The sequence below is a fragment of the Heloderma suspectum genome, chromosome 1 (assembly GCF_057233095.1).
Source record: "Heloderma suspectum isolate Gila_16-S chromosome 1, 16-S_ref, whole genome shotgun sequence".
In the NCBI taxonomy this organism is placed as follows: Eukaryota; Metazoa; Chordata; class Lepidosauria; order Squamata; family Helodermatidae; genus Heloderma; species Heloderma suspectum.
The window spans coordinates 433,755,882-433,773,892 of record NC_139458.1 but is presented as its reverse complement, the minus strand read 5'-3'; positions in this window follow the sequence as shown (position 1 = coordinate 433,773,892).

The window sequence follows — 18,011 nt, the reverse complement described above, 5'->3', positions numbered from 1 at the left end:
CCACTTGCAAAAAATGTGTACATCAGGCAAACCTGAGTACAAAAATGTGTGCATTGGAAAATCATGCATGCACAAATGCTTATGAATTTTCATGCTGACTTTAAAAACAACAACTGAACTTGCAAACTGATGCAGAAATGGGACGGAACGAATTCAAGATGGGGGAAATGAGAGAAACCAAAATGGTCAGATCCCATCATTAGTCCGCACTGCTTTTGTGTAAAGTCATTTTGGAAGATGGGCTTTCAAACATAGGAGACCAGCCCCTGATGGAACAGCATTAGGAACACGTCTTTTATTCCTGGGCCCGTCTTGGAATGAAAGTGCCTTTTAATCCTGCTTGTTTCCCTCCTTCAGGCCTAGTCTAAACAGACATCTTAAGAAAGAGACTGTTTAATTGCCAAGACAACATACGATAACACTTTTTTTCCCCTTCCAAACTTAGCACAAAAAAGTGGTCCCAGGAGGCTGATTCCAGGACCGAAGCAGCCCCTAATGAACACTAAGGGAATTAGGAGTTGCTGATAAGGCCCTGCCTTTTATAGTTTTAATTTCATACCCACAGTCACAGCTTCCTGATAAGGCGAGCATACATTGGGGTTGTTCTGCACTCTCCGCTCCTTGAGTTTACAGGCCTTGAGTGAGTTGGCATTCATCAAAATGCTTTTTGCAATTTACACAAATACCCTGATGCCCGCCGATAAGGAAAAGTGTAAGTCAACAGAGTTGTGGCCGTAATTGGGTGTTACCTGTTTAGATATTACAGGCTGTTATCTCGGGATCGTTTCCCTAGCTCTGTTGAACTTCAGCTTCACCTTTGCTGGGGATGAAAAGCTTTGGTCCCTGTGCACCATTTATGCACCTTGTAAAAGACACTCGAGAGTCTTAAGGTAACAGTCTGTGCCCTCCAACATTTCCCACATGGAAACAGGGATCTGCTCTTCTGTACTTGCAACACCCTTATTCTCACGCTGCCAGCACCCACCCACCCCCCAGCCTTAGGAGTGGGCAACTTCTGGCACTCCACATGGGGCTGCACTGCAATGCGCAAAACGCCTCGCCACTGGCTGTGCTGGCTGGGGATGACGGGAGTTGCCACAAGTTGCCCACCCCTGATGTACCAGGAGAGAAGCATCCTTGTCACCCACCTCCATTTGTTCACCTTTTCAATCTCTGATTTTTATTGCTTTTGCAATAGGGCTGGGGAGAAAACAAGTGATTCAACCCGACATTTGTGAAACTGACCCAGTAATCCAGGGGTGTTGAACCACTTTCAGCCCGGGGGCCGAATGCCATTTCGGAGAATCTCTCAGAGGCTGCATTCCAGGGGTGGACGGAGCCAAAGGCAAAAGGGGCGGGATTAGAAATACCAGCATATTTTAGCTTAAAACTCTTACTGCCAGTATCTAAGCCTTAGGAGAAGCATTTTAATGTTTAGGAATGGAGAAAAATGGCATAAAAGCCAGGAAACCACCAAACGGTTAGGGAGTGGGGACCCCAGAAGGCCTGGATTTGGTCCCCTGGCTTGTGGTTCTTCTGTACCCCAGTGGTAATTCAAGGAGAAGCAGTGTTGCACATTGGCTCTTCCCCCAGCGTTTTTGTTTCTCCGAATCGTTTCACTGATTCTTCAGCTTGTTAACTTGAGAGGAAATCTCACCGGACTCAGTAGGGCTTACTTCTGATTAGACATACATAGCATTGCACAGTTAATCACTGATTCCGCCCTCTCCTTTAAAAAAAAATGTAGCATGGGTTGCCTTTTAAACTTTTGGGTCTGCTTTCAAATAAAGCATCTTTGTGGTTTTTTGCAAGACGTGCTTATTTTTGAAAAATCCAAAAGGTAAAAAAAGAAGTGGTTTCCCGAATACATCAATTTTAAAAGACAGGGTTGCATGAAATGGTACACTATGACCCAATTTGCACATAACGATGCACAATTCCTGGGTTGTTTAACCCAGGAATTATGGGAAGAGCAGAGCCATCTCCCATTTCAATTAACAACCCAGGAACACCCCTACCCCCATTCCTGGATTGTTTCATGAGGTCCAAACCATAAACCCTGGGTTGTTTAGGAGCTAAACAACTCAGAGTTGACCCAACAACTACCCATGGATAATTGTTGGTTTAACTCTGGATTGTTTGACCATATATCAGGAATGGCTCTTGTACTCTGCTCCTCCTGCAATTCCTGGTTAAACAACCCAGGAATCACCCATTGTTAAGTGGGAACCAGATCTATGAGTTTATATTTTTAACAAGCCTGCTTCCATAATTGCTCTTTCTTTGGAGGAGTAGTAAACTGTACTGCACCTTTCAAATAAAATGAGTGATTGGAAGAACAAACATATTATAAGATGATAATAAATATTTTGCCGTACATATCAGGAGTGTCTAACCTCTTTCAACCCAAAATACCAAAAATACCAGTGAGATAAATGGACTGGTGATCCTATGTTCTTATGACCTGTATAGTGTACATGTTCCTTCTCTGTCCCTAGTTACCACAGGCACACCGTATTTCCTAGTCCCTATCCCAGCTAAATCATGGTCCCTTCTTTTACTCCTTCTTTTTGCCTTTGGAGGAAGCCTGGTTGAAACATCCTTAAGTGCTAGCATCGCCGTTCTTCAGGGGCAGCGGGCAGCATGTTTCAGTTCCCTCTAATGCGCATGCTAATAAATGTTGCTTGCTATTTCACATGCTTGCAGCGGCCGCTGTATAATTTTGAACTGTTGCTAACATTTTAGGAGAGTTGTGTTTTTTTCCTAGCAGATCTTTAAAGTAAAGAGCAAACACCCTCTTAGTGTTTAAATGAGTGGAGGGCAGGCTGTGGCCTAGAATCAATGATACAGCCACATGGTGAAGAAGAGCATTCGACAATGCATAGGAGTGGAAGGAGCGAGGCTCAAGACTGTGTTTCTATCCGTTGGTGCTTCTTTCTGCCATAGAATGAGCAAAATGTGTCAGCTAGATTTTTGTCAGGAGTGTGTTTCAGAAACCACATTCCACCGGCCCTGCTGAAACAATTATTTTTCCCCCTCTTCCCTCTCCATTGCTTTTTCCTTGTGGGTCATGTGTTTTTTAGATTGCAAGCCTATGGGCAAGGACTATCATGCTTAATTAAGAACATAAGAAGAGTCATGCTGGATCAGACCAAGGGTCCATCTAGCCGAGCATTCTGTTCACACAGTGGCCAACCAGCTGTCGACCAGGAACCCACAAGCAGGACATGAGTGCAACAGCACCCTCTCACCCACATTCTCCAGCAACTGGTGTACATAGGCTCACTGCCTGTGGTACTGGAGGTAGCACACAGCCATCAGGACTAGTGGCCATCGATAGCCTTTTCCTCCAGGAATTTGTCCAACCCCCTTTTTGTTGTTGTTCAGTCGTTAAGTCGTGTCCAACTCTTCATGACCCCATGGACCATAGCACGCCAGGCCTTCCTGTCCTCCGCTCTCTCCCAGAATGTGCTCAGGTTCATATTCATTGCATCGGTGATGCTATCTAGCCATCTCATCCTCTGCCATCCCCTCCTCCTTTTGCCTTCAGTCTTTCCCAGCATCAGGGTCTTTTCCAGAGAGTTTTCTCTTCGCATTAGGTGGCCAAAATATTTGAGCTTCAGCTTCAGTATCTGTCCTTCCAATGGGCAGTCAGGGTTGATTTCCTTTAGGATTGACTGATCTGACCTCCTTGCAGTCCAGGGGACTCGTAAGAGTCTTCTCCAGCACCACAGTTCGAAAGCATCAGTTCTCCGGCGCTGCTACTGGGAAAACCATAAAAAAAGGTAAAGGTGTCCCCAACCAGTCGTGTCCGACTCTAGGGTGTGGTGCTCATCTCCATTTCTAAGCCGAAGAGCCAGCGCTGTCCGAAGATGCTTCTGTGGTCACGTGGCCAGCATGACTGAACACCAAAGTGCACGGAACGCTGTTACCTTTCCCGCCGAAGCGGTACCTATTTATCTACTTGCAATTTCTTGCTTTCGAACTGCTAGGTTGGCAGGAGCTGGGACTGAAGACGGGAGCTCACTCTGCCACGCGGCACTCGGGTCTCGAACTGCTGTCCTGCCGACCTTCCGGTCTGCAGTTCAGCATCTTAACCACTAAGCCACCACGGCCCTGGGAAAACCATTGCTTTGATTATACAAACCTTTGTCAGCAAGGTGATGTCTCTGCTTCTGACTATGCTGTCTAGGTTTGCCATAGCTTTCCTCCCAAGGAGCAAGCGTCTTTTAATTTCATGGCTACAGTCACTGTCTGCGGTGATCTTGGAGCCCAAGAAAATAAAATCTCTCACTGCTTCCATTTCTTCCCCTTCTATATGCCAGGAAGTGATGGGGCCAGATGCCATGATCTGAGTTTTTTTAATGTTGAGTTTCAAACCAGCTTTTGCACTCTCCACTTTCACCTTCAACAAAAGGCTCTTTAGATCCTCTTTGCTTTCTGCCATTAGGGTGGTATCGTCTGCATATCTGAACCCCCTTTTAAAGCTATCCAAATTGGTGGCTATCACTACGTCCTGTAGTAGCAAATTCCCTAGTTCAATTATGCTCTGTGTGGAGAAGTCCTTCCTTTAATCTGTCCTGAATCTCCCACCAATCAGCGTCATGGGAGGACCCCTTTTGGGAGAGGGAGAAAAATGTCTATCCACATTCTCCACACCAGGCATAACTTTGTCGACCTCTATCATGTATATATGACACATGATATATACATGATATATATAATCAAATATATATTGATTATATATAAGCCACTCTGAGAGCCTTTTTGGCTGAGACGCGGCATACAAATACTTCAAATAAATAAAAATAAGAAATGAATTTTCAAATTTGCCGCTCTCAAATGTAATTGTATTGGGGGGGCGGGGTGCTCTGTGTTCCTTGGCTTTCTGAGAAGCATTAATCATCATTTCTATTGTACATTATACCCTGGCCACCTGGCAGGTAGAGGCTGTGATTTAAACATTTATTTCACTCACATTTAATAGGAGGTTTTCAATTATTGTGCAGAGAACGGCAGTGGTGCAATTGTCCACATTGGACGGCTGTTCGTTTGGTATTAATGGTTCTCTCTTGTGTTCACTGTACAACAAGCTCATTTCCCAAATTCAGAGAATGTACTTCTCAAGCAAATCTGACCTGAAGCTAAAATTACTTCCTTTTTTTACTCCCCCCTGTTCTCCTTACAGTTTGCTTGCTTCCTGCAGCGTTCCTGGGACAGCTTGAGAAAACAGTCCAGATACTTTCGCAAAAGATTCTCGAGCGTGGCTGCCATCCATAGAGCTCCTTTAGAGGAACCCAAAGATTTCTGCGCATCCATGGGTGCAACTTACTTGGGACAGCAGTCCCCCCACCCCACCCATGCATTGGGTTGCCAACAGATGGGAAATAACATTTGCCTCATTTGCTCCGCACCTTTAACATCCACTTGATCTGCAGAAATCAGCAGGGGAGGCTTTTCACAGAATGGAAATTAGCAAGATTGCCTGCTAAAGTTTGCAGATCGGGCTGCTCTTGAAGGCAGAGGAGCAGAACGCAGGAGAAAAGCTGGCAACCTTACCCCCAGGACATACCTGAGATTTCTTTTGAATTTCTCTTTTTAAAAAGACATTGGCCATACAGTCCGGGTGGCCACATATCCTGCTTTACAGCGGACAATCCTCTGTTTGAAGGTCTGTCAGAGGACAATCTTCTATTTGAAGGGGTGTCCAGTCCAACTCCAGTATAAGGATAAAGAACCAGCAGAAGGAAGAGCTGGGCATCGAAGTTGCCCATCCACAGCACTTGGACAGCAAAGTGAGCAAGGCACACAGATTACCTGGTCACAGTCTTCCACACTATAGAGCATCTCTACACCAGTCTAAAATCCCATATTTAAAATGGGGCTTTCTGCTTCGGTTTTAAGCACGAGATCGCAACAGACTCCTTTGACACATGCTTCCTTGTCCCCTCCTTCTCCCCCTTATCTGAGTCTTCCATATGTTTCGTTGGTCTTCGCTCTGGCAGCTTTCCTTTTCCACGGAGGGAACTCAAGCGGAACACAAGCAGGGTGATTTGATACCTCATTGTCTCTGATCTATTTAAAAACAGAATAAAGGTCATTTAGCGCAGGAGACGCCCTGGGTTCACGGTGTCATCTAAAGGGCCTGCAAACTTCTGTGAGTAACCAATCTCAATAGCGGGATAAAAGCTCCGTGTGAAGAAGCCCATAGTGAGGGTATTGTATTTCCATTTCCATCAGAATCACTCTTTCTAAATTTGCATCTATCCATATAAATTAGCATATGCACATTTTATAAAAAATACCTGTCCTCTTTTTTGGAGATGCACGTATGGTGCAACCCATAAAACCACATTCTGACAGATACCAATACTGGGAGCTAAAGAAACCAGTAAGCTTCACAGCTGGGTGATGAAAGGATGTGCAGTTTTATTATCTCCTCCACCCCAGGACTAGCCAGGTTCCACCTATGATGCACCAAATTCCACCATGCTCTGCCTCAATCCTGCCCCCCCCCGCCTGCTCCCCAGTCTTGTCTGTAGGCACAGTTTCTTTGACGCCATAAATTGCCAACTCTCCCATGCATGTCAATTAACATTAGATATCCTGCTTCAGATTCCAGTTCCTATTATGGGCAAAAAAGGGCAAGGCCTTTGGTGCCTATATTATGGAATCTGCTCCCCCACCCCACCCCGAGAAGTCTGCCTTGCACCATCTTTAAGTTTGTTCTGCTATCTCAGCAAGATGTCACTTTTCAGGGAGGCTGATAAGGTTGTGTATTTATTTATGTATGCCTTTATGTATTATATTTTTCATCTGCCCAGTAACAGACACTCTCTGAGTAGATTACACAAAGCTAAAAGACTGCAGTTTATGTATTTGTTTATTAGTAATGCTTACATACCGCTTAATATAATAAAATCCTTCAGCAGTTCAATACAATAGCAAGTACCTTTAGATACTCCAGCCCCAAGCCATTTTTCCTACTACAGGATGATTCTTGTTTTTCTGCCAACTATTTTTTTCTGGGGGGTTTGATGCCCAATTTTCATCATCATCATCTTATTCTTCTTACTGCCTTTTATATTTTGATTTGTTAGATGTATTGATATATTTAATGTATCAGCATATTGATCACTTTTTAAAATTACTTTTATTTTTGGCCACTTTGCAGGGGATGGGGGGGCTGTTTCCAAAAGAAAAGCAAGATATATGTTCTTAAAATAAACAAATAAGTACAGAGCCTTCTTGGTGGTGGTGCCGTGGCTTTGGAATGCCCTTACTGCAAAGTTCTGCCTAGCTCCCTCTCCGTTGTCTTTCAGAGATAAATCAAAAAAACATTTCAATTCAAACAGGCTTTTAATATCTAGTTCTGCTTCTTTTATTAATGATTTTAATGCTGCTTTTTGTGGTTGATTTTGATTCTGTATTTGTTTAATTGCTGTTTGTTTAATTTTGTGTGTTTTTTCTTTAATGCAAGGATGGGGAACCTCTGGACCAAGAACCAATTTGGCGCACTGACCCGGCCCATCTAGCCCATGGAGCCCCTCCCCCTCCCCAAAGCCCCTCCCCACTGAAAAGGGAGAATTAGCAGCAGAGCAACTGAGCATTAAACTCAAGATTAATGTATTGAGGGTTTGGGGGTAATCTCTGAGTACTGATTGGTACGGAAACAGCATGGTCACCCCGGCTCTCTGAACAGAAATATCACTTTGGCCTTGTCTATACATACGATAGAATGAGATGTTGAATTTTGAGATGGTAGAATGGACTGTACCATTGCAGGGGGGGGATGCCATTTCTGAATGCTCCTCTATCTAAAAAAAAAGATAAACTCCCTGAGGATGGATGGATGGATGGATGGATAGATAGATAGATAGATAGAATCAGCCCAATGGGGGAAAGGTTCTGTCCCAGTCCTAGGGTGGCCACTTGTGAATTGCCAAAAAAGAGGACATGCGTCACCAAAAATGAGGACAAAGGAGCACACCGATTTGCATTAAATTTGCACATGTTAATTTATAAGTATAGATGCAAATTTTGACATAATTATTATAATTTAAATAGAAATGCAGTACACCTCACCATAGTGTGGAAGACTTTGACCTGTGAGCTTTGCTCAGTCTGCTGTCCAGCTGCTGTTGATGGGCAACTTCAAGGCCCACCTCTTCTTCAAGGCCCACCTCTTCTTCAAGGCCCACCTCTTCTTCAAGGCCCACCTCTCTTCAAGGCCCACCTCTCTTCAAGGCCCACCTCTCTTCAAGGCCCACCTCTTCTTCAAGGCCCACCTCTTCTTCAAGGCCCACCTCTTCTTCAAGGCCCACCTCTCTTCAAGGCCCACCTCTCTTCAAGGCCCACCTCTCTTCAAGGCCCACCTCTTCTTCAAGGCCCACCTCTCTTCAAGGCCCACCTCTCTTCAAGGCCCACCTCCACCTCTCTTCAAGGCCCACCTCTCTTCAAGGCCCACCTCTTCTTCAAGGCCCACCTCTTCTTCAAGGCCCACCTCCACCTCTCTTCAAGGCCCACCTCCACCTCTCTTCAAGGCCCACCTCTTCTTCAAGGCCCACCTCTTCTTCAAGGCCCACCTCCACCTCTCTTCAAGGCCCACCTCTTCTTCAAGGCCCACCTCCACCTCTCTTCAAGGCCCACCTCCCTTCAAGGCCCACCTCCCTTCAAGGCCCACCTCTTCTTCAAGGCCCACCTCTCTTCAAGGCCCACCTCTCTTCAAGGCCCACCTCCACCTCTCTTCAAGGCCCACCTCTTCTTCAAGGCCCACCTCTTCTTCAAGGCCCACCTCCACCTCTCTTCAAGGCCCACCTCTCTTCAAGGCCCACCTCTCTTCAAGGCCCACCTCCACCTCTCTTCAAGGCCCACCTCCCTTCAAGGCCCACCTCTCTTCAAGGCCCACCTCTTCTTCAAGGCCCACCTCTCTTCAAGGCCCACCTCTCTTCAAGGCCCACCTCCACCTCTCTTCAAGGCCCACCTCTTCTTCAAGGCCCACCTCTTCTTCAAGGCCCACCTCCACCTCTCTTCAAGGCCCACCTCTTCTTCAAGGCCCACCTCCACCTCTCTTCAAGGCCCACCTCTCTTCAAGGCCCACCTCTCTTCAAGGCCCACCTCCACCTCTCTTCAAGGCCCACCTCTCTTCAAGGCCCACCTCTTCTTCAAGGCCCACCTCTCTTCAAGGCCCACCTCTTCTTCAAGGCCCACCTCTCTTCAAGGCCCACCTCCCTTCAAGGCCCACCTCTCTTCAAGGCCCACCTCTTCTTCAAGGCCCACCTCTTCTTCAAGGCCCACCTCTCTTCAAGGCCCACCTCCACCTCTCTTCAAGGCCCACCTCTTCTTCAAGGCCCACCTCCACCTCTCTTCAAGGCCCACCTCCACCTCTCTTCAAGGCCCACCTCTCTTCAAGGCCCACCTCTCTTCAAGGCCCACCTCCCTTCAAGGCCCACCTCCCTTCAAGGCCCACCTCTTCTTCAAGGCCCACCTCTCTTCAAGGCCCACCTCCACCTCTCTTCAAGGCCCACCTCTTCTTCAAGGCCCACCTCCACCTCTCTTCAAGGCCCACCTCTCTTCAAGGCCCACCTCCACCTCTCTTCAAGGCCCACCTCCCTTCAAGGCCCACCTCTCTTCAAGGCCCACCTCCACCTCTCTTCAAGGCCCACCTCTTCTTCAAGGCCCACCTCTTCTTCAAGGCCCACCTCCACCTCTCTTCAACGCCCACCTCTCTTCAAGGCCCACCTCTTCTTCAAGGCCCACCTCCACCTCTCTTCAAGGCCCACCTCTCTTCAAGGCCCACCTCTCTTCAAGGCCCACCTCTCTTCAAGGCCCACCTCCACCTCTCTTCAAGGCCCACCTCTTCTTCAAGGCCCACCTCTTCTTCAAGGCCCACCTCCACCTCTCTTCAAGGCCCACCTCTCTTCAAGGCCCACCTCTTCTTCAAGGCCCACCTCCACCTCTCTTCAAGGCCCACCTCTCTTCAAGGCCCACCTCCACCTCTCTTCAAGGCCCACCTCCCTTCAAGGCCCACCTCCCTTCAAGGCCCACCTCCACCTCTCTTCAAGGCCCACCTCTTCTTCAAGGCCCACCTCCACCTCTCTTCAAGGCCCACCTCTCTTCAAGGCCCACCTCTTCTTCAAGGCCCACCTCCACCTCTCTTCAAGGCCCACCTCCCTTCAAGGCCCACCTCTCTTCAAGGCCTACCTCCACCTCTCTTCAAGGCCCACCTCCCTTCAAGGCCCACCTCTCTTCAAGGCCCACCTCCACCTCTCTTCAAGGCCCACCTCTCTTCAAGGCCCACCTCCACCTCTCTTCAAGGCCCACCTCTTCTTCAAGGCCCACCTCTTCTTCAAGGCCCACCTCCACCTCTCTTCAAGGCCCACCTCTCTTCAGGGCCCACCCCCACCTCTTCTTCAAGGCCCACCTCTCTTCAAGGCCCACCTCCACCTCTCTTCAAGGCCCACCTCTTCTTCAAGGCCCACCTCTTCTTCAAGGCCCACCTCCACCTCTCTTCAAGGCCCACCTCTCTTCAAGGCCCACCTCCACCTCTCTTCAAGGCCCACCTCTCTTCAAGGCCCACCTCCCTTCAAGGCCCACCTCCACCTCTCTTCAAGGCCCACCTCTCTTCAAGGCCCACCTCCACCTCTCTTCAAGGCCCACCTCTTCTTCAAGGCCCACCTCTTCTTCAAGGCCCACCTCCACCTCTCTTCAAGGCCCACCTCTCTTCAAGGCCCACCTCCACCTCTCTTCAAGGCCCACCTCTTCTTCAAGGCCCACCTCTTCTTCAAGGCCCACCTCCACCTCTCTTCAAGGCCCACCTCTTCTTCAAGGCCCACCTCCACCTCTCTTCAAGGCCCACCTCCCTTCAAGGCCCACCTCTCTTCAAGGCCCACCTCCACCTCTCTTCAAGGCCCACCTCCCTTCAAGGCCCACCTCCACCTCTCTTCAAGGCCCACCTCTCTTCAAGGCCCACCTCTTCTTCAAGGCCCACCTCCACCTCTCTTCAAGGCCCACCTCTCTTCAAGGCCCACCTCCACCTCTCTTCAAGGCCCACCTCTCTTCAAGGCCCACCTCTTCTTCAAGGCCCACCTCCACCTCTCTTCAAGGCCCACCTCCACCTCTCTTCAAGGCCCACCTCTCTTCAAGGCCCACCTCCACCTCTCTTCAAGGCCCACCTCTTCTTTCTGATAGTTGTGGATCTTTATAGGAAGCTGTCTTATACAGAGTCAGACTCGATGCCAGTCACTGTCGACAATACTGGGCCAGATGGACCAAGTGTCTGACTCAGTATAAGGCAACGTCCTATTTTTGTTTTTACCTGGAGGAGCATGGAAAAAGATGAATTCCCACCTGCACTCCAATGTGGTACAGTCTGTTCCACCAGTTCAGGACTCTACCGCTTCATTGTGCTGCAAGTCAAGTCCTGGCCAGCCATAAATGCTGAGTGTCATTAACGCTTTCAGCTTTAGTACTGTCGGTCCCCAGTGGAAGCGATCCAAGTATATTATCTCTTTGCTGTACAGTGCTTGCAACCCAGACATCATTACTTTTCTTTCTTTCTCTTTTCCCTAGGGCAGGAGAAGCTGAAAGTGAAAATCACCAGACCCTGTCTATAATTAAACCAGGAGACTCATTCCAATCTGCTAAAAGTAAATGGCGTTCACCAGGCAGCCTTTTTATTAGTTCCTTTTAATTTTTATTTCAGTTCTCGTAATCCATGGTGTCAACATATTACCGATAAAGAGAATCATTTGTCTTGTAAAAGATATGGGGGCCCATTCCCCCATTTTTATACCTTTGGGGCCGCAACCATGGCTAAATGAAACAGGAAGGCCGCACACAGTTCAGTGGTGGAACACACAGATTGCATGCCGAAGGTCCCAGATTCAACCCCTGGTGTCTCCCGCTAAAGTGATCTCAGGTTAGCCGGGCTGAGAAAGCTATCCTGTCATAGACTGGACAACTGCTGCCAGTCAGACAAGGTTGGCCAGCGAAGGCAGTGCTGCATATTTATGTCAGAATCTCCACAGGGCCACAAGAAACACAAATCACAGGATGCCACCATTTCTTGCTCTTTACACACTTGGGCTTCCATCTCTCTGCAACGAGTGGACAAGCCCCCCAAACTCCCTGGTGTGGGTTTCAAACAGGGGCATGGAACAAAGCATCCTTTATGGGACATAAAGATGGCCCATCTAGTCTAGTGTCCTGTCTCCAACGTGGGCCGGGGAGGCTCAAAAGCAGAACACAGCATTTAGTGATATTGTGTTTATATCACTCCTTCCAAAACCTTCAAATCCAAGAGTGAGTGTGGTGTAGTGGTTAGAGTGCTGGACTGGCAAGACCCGGGTTCTAGTCCCTACTCAGCCATGAAGCTCACTGGGTAATTTTGGGCCAGTCATGGACTCCCAGCCTGACCTGCCTCACAGGGTTGTTGTGAGGATAAAATGGAGAGGAGGAGGATAATGTAAGCCGCCTTGGGTTCCTTACAAGAGGGGAAAAGGTGAAATATATATGTAGTAGTAGTAGTAAGAAGAAGAAGTTTGGTTGGTTAGTTTTGCAAACTCTTGTGTAGCTCCCCTCTATTGCTGAACGTCCCCTAAAAATAGAGCAAGAATCCAGTCCTCATGCTTTTGAATAAAGAGATGATTTAAACAGGAAACTGCTTTAATACCAAGTCCCCTAGCCCAGTATTATCACCACTGATTGGCAGCATCTCTACAGGGCTTGAGGCAGGAGGTTTTTGAGCCCTATCTGGAGTCACCAGGGATTGAACCTCAAACCTTCTACATGAAAAGCATGTGCTCTACTACTGAGATGTGGCTGCTCACCAGGCATATGGACCTTCCATATCGAAGAGCACCATTCCCACTGAATACCATTTCTTGGGCACAAACTCCAGGAGACGGCAGTTGCCTTTGTGCAGCCTTCCCCAAACGGGTGTCCTGCAGATAAGTTGGACTACAACTCCCATCAGCCCCCAGGCTGGGCTGCCTTGATGCCTCTTCGCTTGCTGGCTTCATGGAGGCATGCGCCTGTATCACTGTTGCAGACAGGTCTGATCCAGCAGATCAGTGCTTATGTTCTTTTGGTCCCTGGGTGTGGGACTGGAGCACCAGAGAAAACTGAAGGGGCCATTGAGAATGGGAGGGGAAGGGTCCCATGTTGCCCAAGAGAGGCTCAGCAGTGCTGATGTGTCTCTCGCATTGCCTCTCGAAGAAGAAGAACGGGATTCAGACCATAACGGCGCATTGTCCTTCCGTCGGTCACCTCCTTGCAAATTCACCTAGATTGCATCAAACTGCTCCTAGGAGTTCCCATTGGCTGTTCGGTCATCTTGGAGGCCCTTCCTTGAGTGACCAGCCGCGGTTTATTAAATCCAGTCTTGTTTCTTTTAAAATGGTTTAATTGTTTTAACACGGTGTTTTATTCTTTTATCCATGCTGTTCACCACTCTGAAATCTTTTGATGTGGAACAGTATATAAATATAGTAAGTAAGTAAGTAAGTAAGTAAGTAAATAAATAGTCTCCCTTGGCCCCCTTTTTATTATCTAATCTGTACAACAACCCTAACAATCAATTAGACAATTCTGGACTTTCTTCTTCTCCTTTTTTTTTAACTTCTAGGAGGGCATCAATCACTAACCCCCTGATTGAGATATCTCCGGAAGCTATTGACGATGGGTGGGGCTTTTGTGATCAATTGTTTTCACCTTTGTTTGGACTGTCTGAACAAGCAAAAGGCCACATGTGATGCGGTGGTCTCCAATCGCCACGTGCATTTTGGAGGATTTACATTTCATTAAAAATGTTGCAAGCATGTACTGTAGAATTTGCAAATCGTTCTGTCTAGACAGAGACAGAGACCATGACTGGGAAGATGGTGGGTGGGGGGAATAACAATAAAAAGCTGGACTTTCTCTTAACAAGGCCAGGTCCCTCAAGGTCTCCTGTTAACAGGGGGGGGGGAGGATAAAGATGAGTGAGCTGGAGGCGATCATGGATAAAACATCTCTTTGGCTCTCTGACTGAGAGCACTGTGGGGTGATCTGTAGGGGGAATTAGGTTGCGTTGTGAGACATAGCACCATACCAAGTCATTTCTATAGCCCAGGATGGGCAACTTGTGTCCCTCCAGATGTATTGGCCTACAACTCCCATTACACCTCAACATTGGCTATGCTGGCTAGGGATGATGGAAGTTGTAGGCCAAAACATCTGCAGCCAGAGCAGGCTTCCATAAGAACATATGAAGAGCCCTGCTGGATCAGACCAAGGTCCATCTAGTCCAGCATTCTGTTCACACAGTAGCCAACCAGCTGTCGACTGGGAAACCCACAAGCAGGACACGAGGGGAGCAGCACCCTCCCACCCATCTTCCCCAGTAACTGGTGTAAGTAGGCATACTGCCTCTGACACCGAAGGTAGCATAGAGCCATCAGGACTAGTGGCCATTGATAGCCTTCTCCTCCATGAACTTGTCCAATCCCTTTTAAAGCCATCCGAGTTGGTGGCCATCACTACATCTTGGGGTAGCGAATTCCGTAGTTTAACTCTGTGCTGTGTGAAGAAACCCTTCCTTTGAACTGTCCTGAATCTCACACCAGTCAGCATCATGGGATGACCTCGAGTGCTAGTATTTTGAGAGAGGGAGAAAAATGTCTCCCTACCCACATTCTCCAAACCATGCCTAATTTTGCACGCCACTATCACGTATCCCCTTACTTGCCTTTCCTCTAAGCTAAACAATCCCAGACATTATAATCTTTCTTCACAGGGGAGTTGCTCAAGCCCCTTGATCATTTGTTGCCCTTTTCTACACCTTTTCCAACTCTATGATATCGATGTTTAGGTGCAGTGACCAGAATTGTACACTGTTTTCCAAGTGTGGTTGCATGATAGATTTGTATAAGATGGGTATGATATAGGCAGCTTTTTTTCTCTTCCTTTCCTAATTATGCCTAATGTGGAATTTGCCTTTTTCATGGCAGCAGCATGCAGGGTCGACATTTTCATTGAGCTGTCCATTACAACCCTCATATGTCTTTCATGGAGAGTCACCACTAGCTCGGATCCCATCAGTATAAACCTGATACTGGGATTTTTTGCCCCAAATAGTTTTGGAGCTCCTCACAATCCACTCTAAATAATTTGGTGTCATCAGCAAACCTGGCCCCTTCACTGCTCACTCCTAATTCCAGATCATTTATGAACAGGTTGAAAAGCACTGGTCCCAATACAGATGCTTGTAGGACCCCACTATTTACTTCCCTCCATTGGGAGAATTTACCATTTATTCCTACTCTCTGCTTTCTGTTCTTCTACCAGTTACTGATCTGTTTGGGGACCTCTCCTTTTATTTCATGACTGCTAGGTTTGCTCAGGGCTCTTTGGTGAGGGACTTTGTCAAAAGCCTTTTGGAAGTCCAAGTAGCCAATGTCTACTGGATTGTTTCCATTCCAGTGTGCTGTGATGGTTAGTCTGTCAGACTGGTCCTTGGGAAGTCTGGGTTCAAATTCTCCCACTCGGCTGTGTGGTTTGCTGGGTGACCCTTGGCCAGTCACCATTTTCCAGCCTAACCTACCTCACAGGGCTCGCCTGAAAATAAGAGAGAGGAGAGAAAACCTGTGTAAGTGGGAATCATGTTGGCCCTGAGCTCCTTAGAGGAATGGTTGGATTAAAATGTAATCAATAACTCTGGGGTTTTAGACAGGAGAAAGCCCTCTGGGAGCTAGTAAAAGCTAGGGTGCTTTAGGAATAGCTGTGCTCCAGTTGTGCCCCTGAAACTTCACGTTCTCACTGCTCAGATAGATTGCTCTTGTGGTTCTACAGCGAACCAGCTCAGAAGCTCTTTTGCCAAATTTTGCCAGCTGCTTCCATCCAGTCCAGCTACCTAGAATCCCGTGTCTCTGATTTTCCCTTGCCAGACAAATTCAGCATTGGAATGTGCTTTACAGTGTTCGGCTGCGGGGAGAGCAGCTCCTTGATCAAATGATGCCCCAGGCACTGAGCATTTTTGCCTCCCCCACCCCACCCCACCCCCACCCCCACCCCCCTCTCTGTTTGCTGGGCTTTCAAGTGCTCTGAGGGTTTTATGGCATGGGTAGCCCATTTCACAACTTGGCAATTTGCATGCAAGATTTATCCCTGTCATATAAGATGCTCAATTTGCAACCAGGGAGTTAATCATAATGACATGCAGTCACTCACATGAAGACCATTCGCTGAACGGCCACTGATGTTGTATCTCTTGCAAATAATAATAATAACTACAAGAACAATAATAACAATTTCGCTACCACGAGATGACGTGATGGCCGGCAATTTGGATGGCTTTAAAAGGGGGCTGGACAAATTCCCGAAGGAGAAGGCTATCAATGGCTACTAGTCCCGATGGCTATGTGCTACCTCCACTATCAGAGGCAGTATGCCTAGTATGCCAGTTGCTGGGGAACATGGGCATGAGGGCACTCTTGCGCTCATGTCCTGCTTGTGATTTCCTGGTACACAGCTGGCTGGCCACCGTGTGAACAGAATGCTGGACGAGATGGACTCTTGGTCTGATCCAGCAGGGCTCTTATGTTCTTACCAGCACACTTTGGCTTTTGCAGTCAGCTAGGGGACCGATGGCCCCTGGGAAGCTGTACCCCCTGCTCCTCAGGAATGACATCAAGGCAAGGGGGAGACCAACCTGGCCCATCCATCGGCCAGAGAAGGAGTAAGAGCAGGGAGCTCGCTTCCCCCTCCCTGAAGGAAACAACGTTCAGCGCCAACTGACTGTTGCTCTAGGCCTGCAGAAGGACGGGGAAACAGCGCTCTTGGCTTAAGCAACAAGAACCTCATCCAAAGAAGAACATCAGCCAGGAAAGATCAGCTTGGCCTGAAATGCATTCAAATGGCTGCTTATGGCTCACCACCTTGGTCTGGCTTTGAAAAATTGATCTCCTTCCTCTTCTTTTTCCCTCCACTCCCCTTCCGGTGTGTGTCTTTTTAGTTTGTACACCTGACTGGAGGGTCTTCTCTCATTCTCTCTCTCTATTATTGATTTGAGATGCTTCGGGAGACAATAATTGTCTGAAAAGCAGGATAAAAATGCAAGTAGATAAATATTGTTTTTTGTTTGTTTCTTTGTTTAAAACATTTGTATCCTGCCCTATATCATTAAGATCTCAGGGTGGTGTACAGATAAAATCAATTTAAACAGTACAAAACAATAAATAATTTAAACAGTTACAAACATATTAAACCATTAAACAAGCTAATACCAATTAAAATCGAAAACAATAAAACCGTTAAAACAGTGTGCTACTTTAGGGAATGCTGCTAGCCCTCAAAGACTTCGGTAAAAAGCTATGTTTTTACTTGGCACCAAAATGAAACCAATGTCTGCACCAATCGGGCCCCCAAGGGGAGGGCATTCCGCAACTGGGGTGCCACAGAAGAGAAGGCCTTGTCCCACATCCCATCATAGTGTATGTCTCGCACTGCTGGGATGCAAGGGAGGGCCCAGAGGTTAGCCTTCCCAACCTGGTGTCCCCCAGATATTTTGAATGCCAACCCCTAGCATTCCTAACCTTTGACCATGCTGACTGGGACTGATGAGAGTTGAAGTCCAAAACACCTGGAGGGTTCTAGGTTGGCAGGGGGTGAAGGCTGATTTCAGCTGCTGAGTGGATGGTTGAGTGGACAGCCTCTGACATGTGTGTTGTCCCCCCTCCACTAGCCCGCTGTCGTCACCTGGGCCACCTGCCCCTAAATCCAGCCTGGAAAGGGGGCATGGGTGTAAAGAAGCCCAGTGGCTGGAAAGGGAAGCAGGTTTTATTCCTCCCAAACATATCCCAAGTTGCAGCTCATGCAATGTGACCCATCCAATTCAATGGGAGCCATTATGAACGAGGTCAGCCCCTCTCGGCATACCCCCATCCTGCCTTCTGTTTCATGGTCACTCCATGGCGTGATGGGATTATGAGGCTGTTTTTTCATATCTAGATAAAGGACAAAAGTGTTGCTCA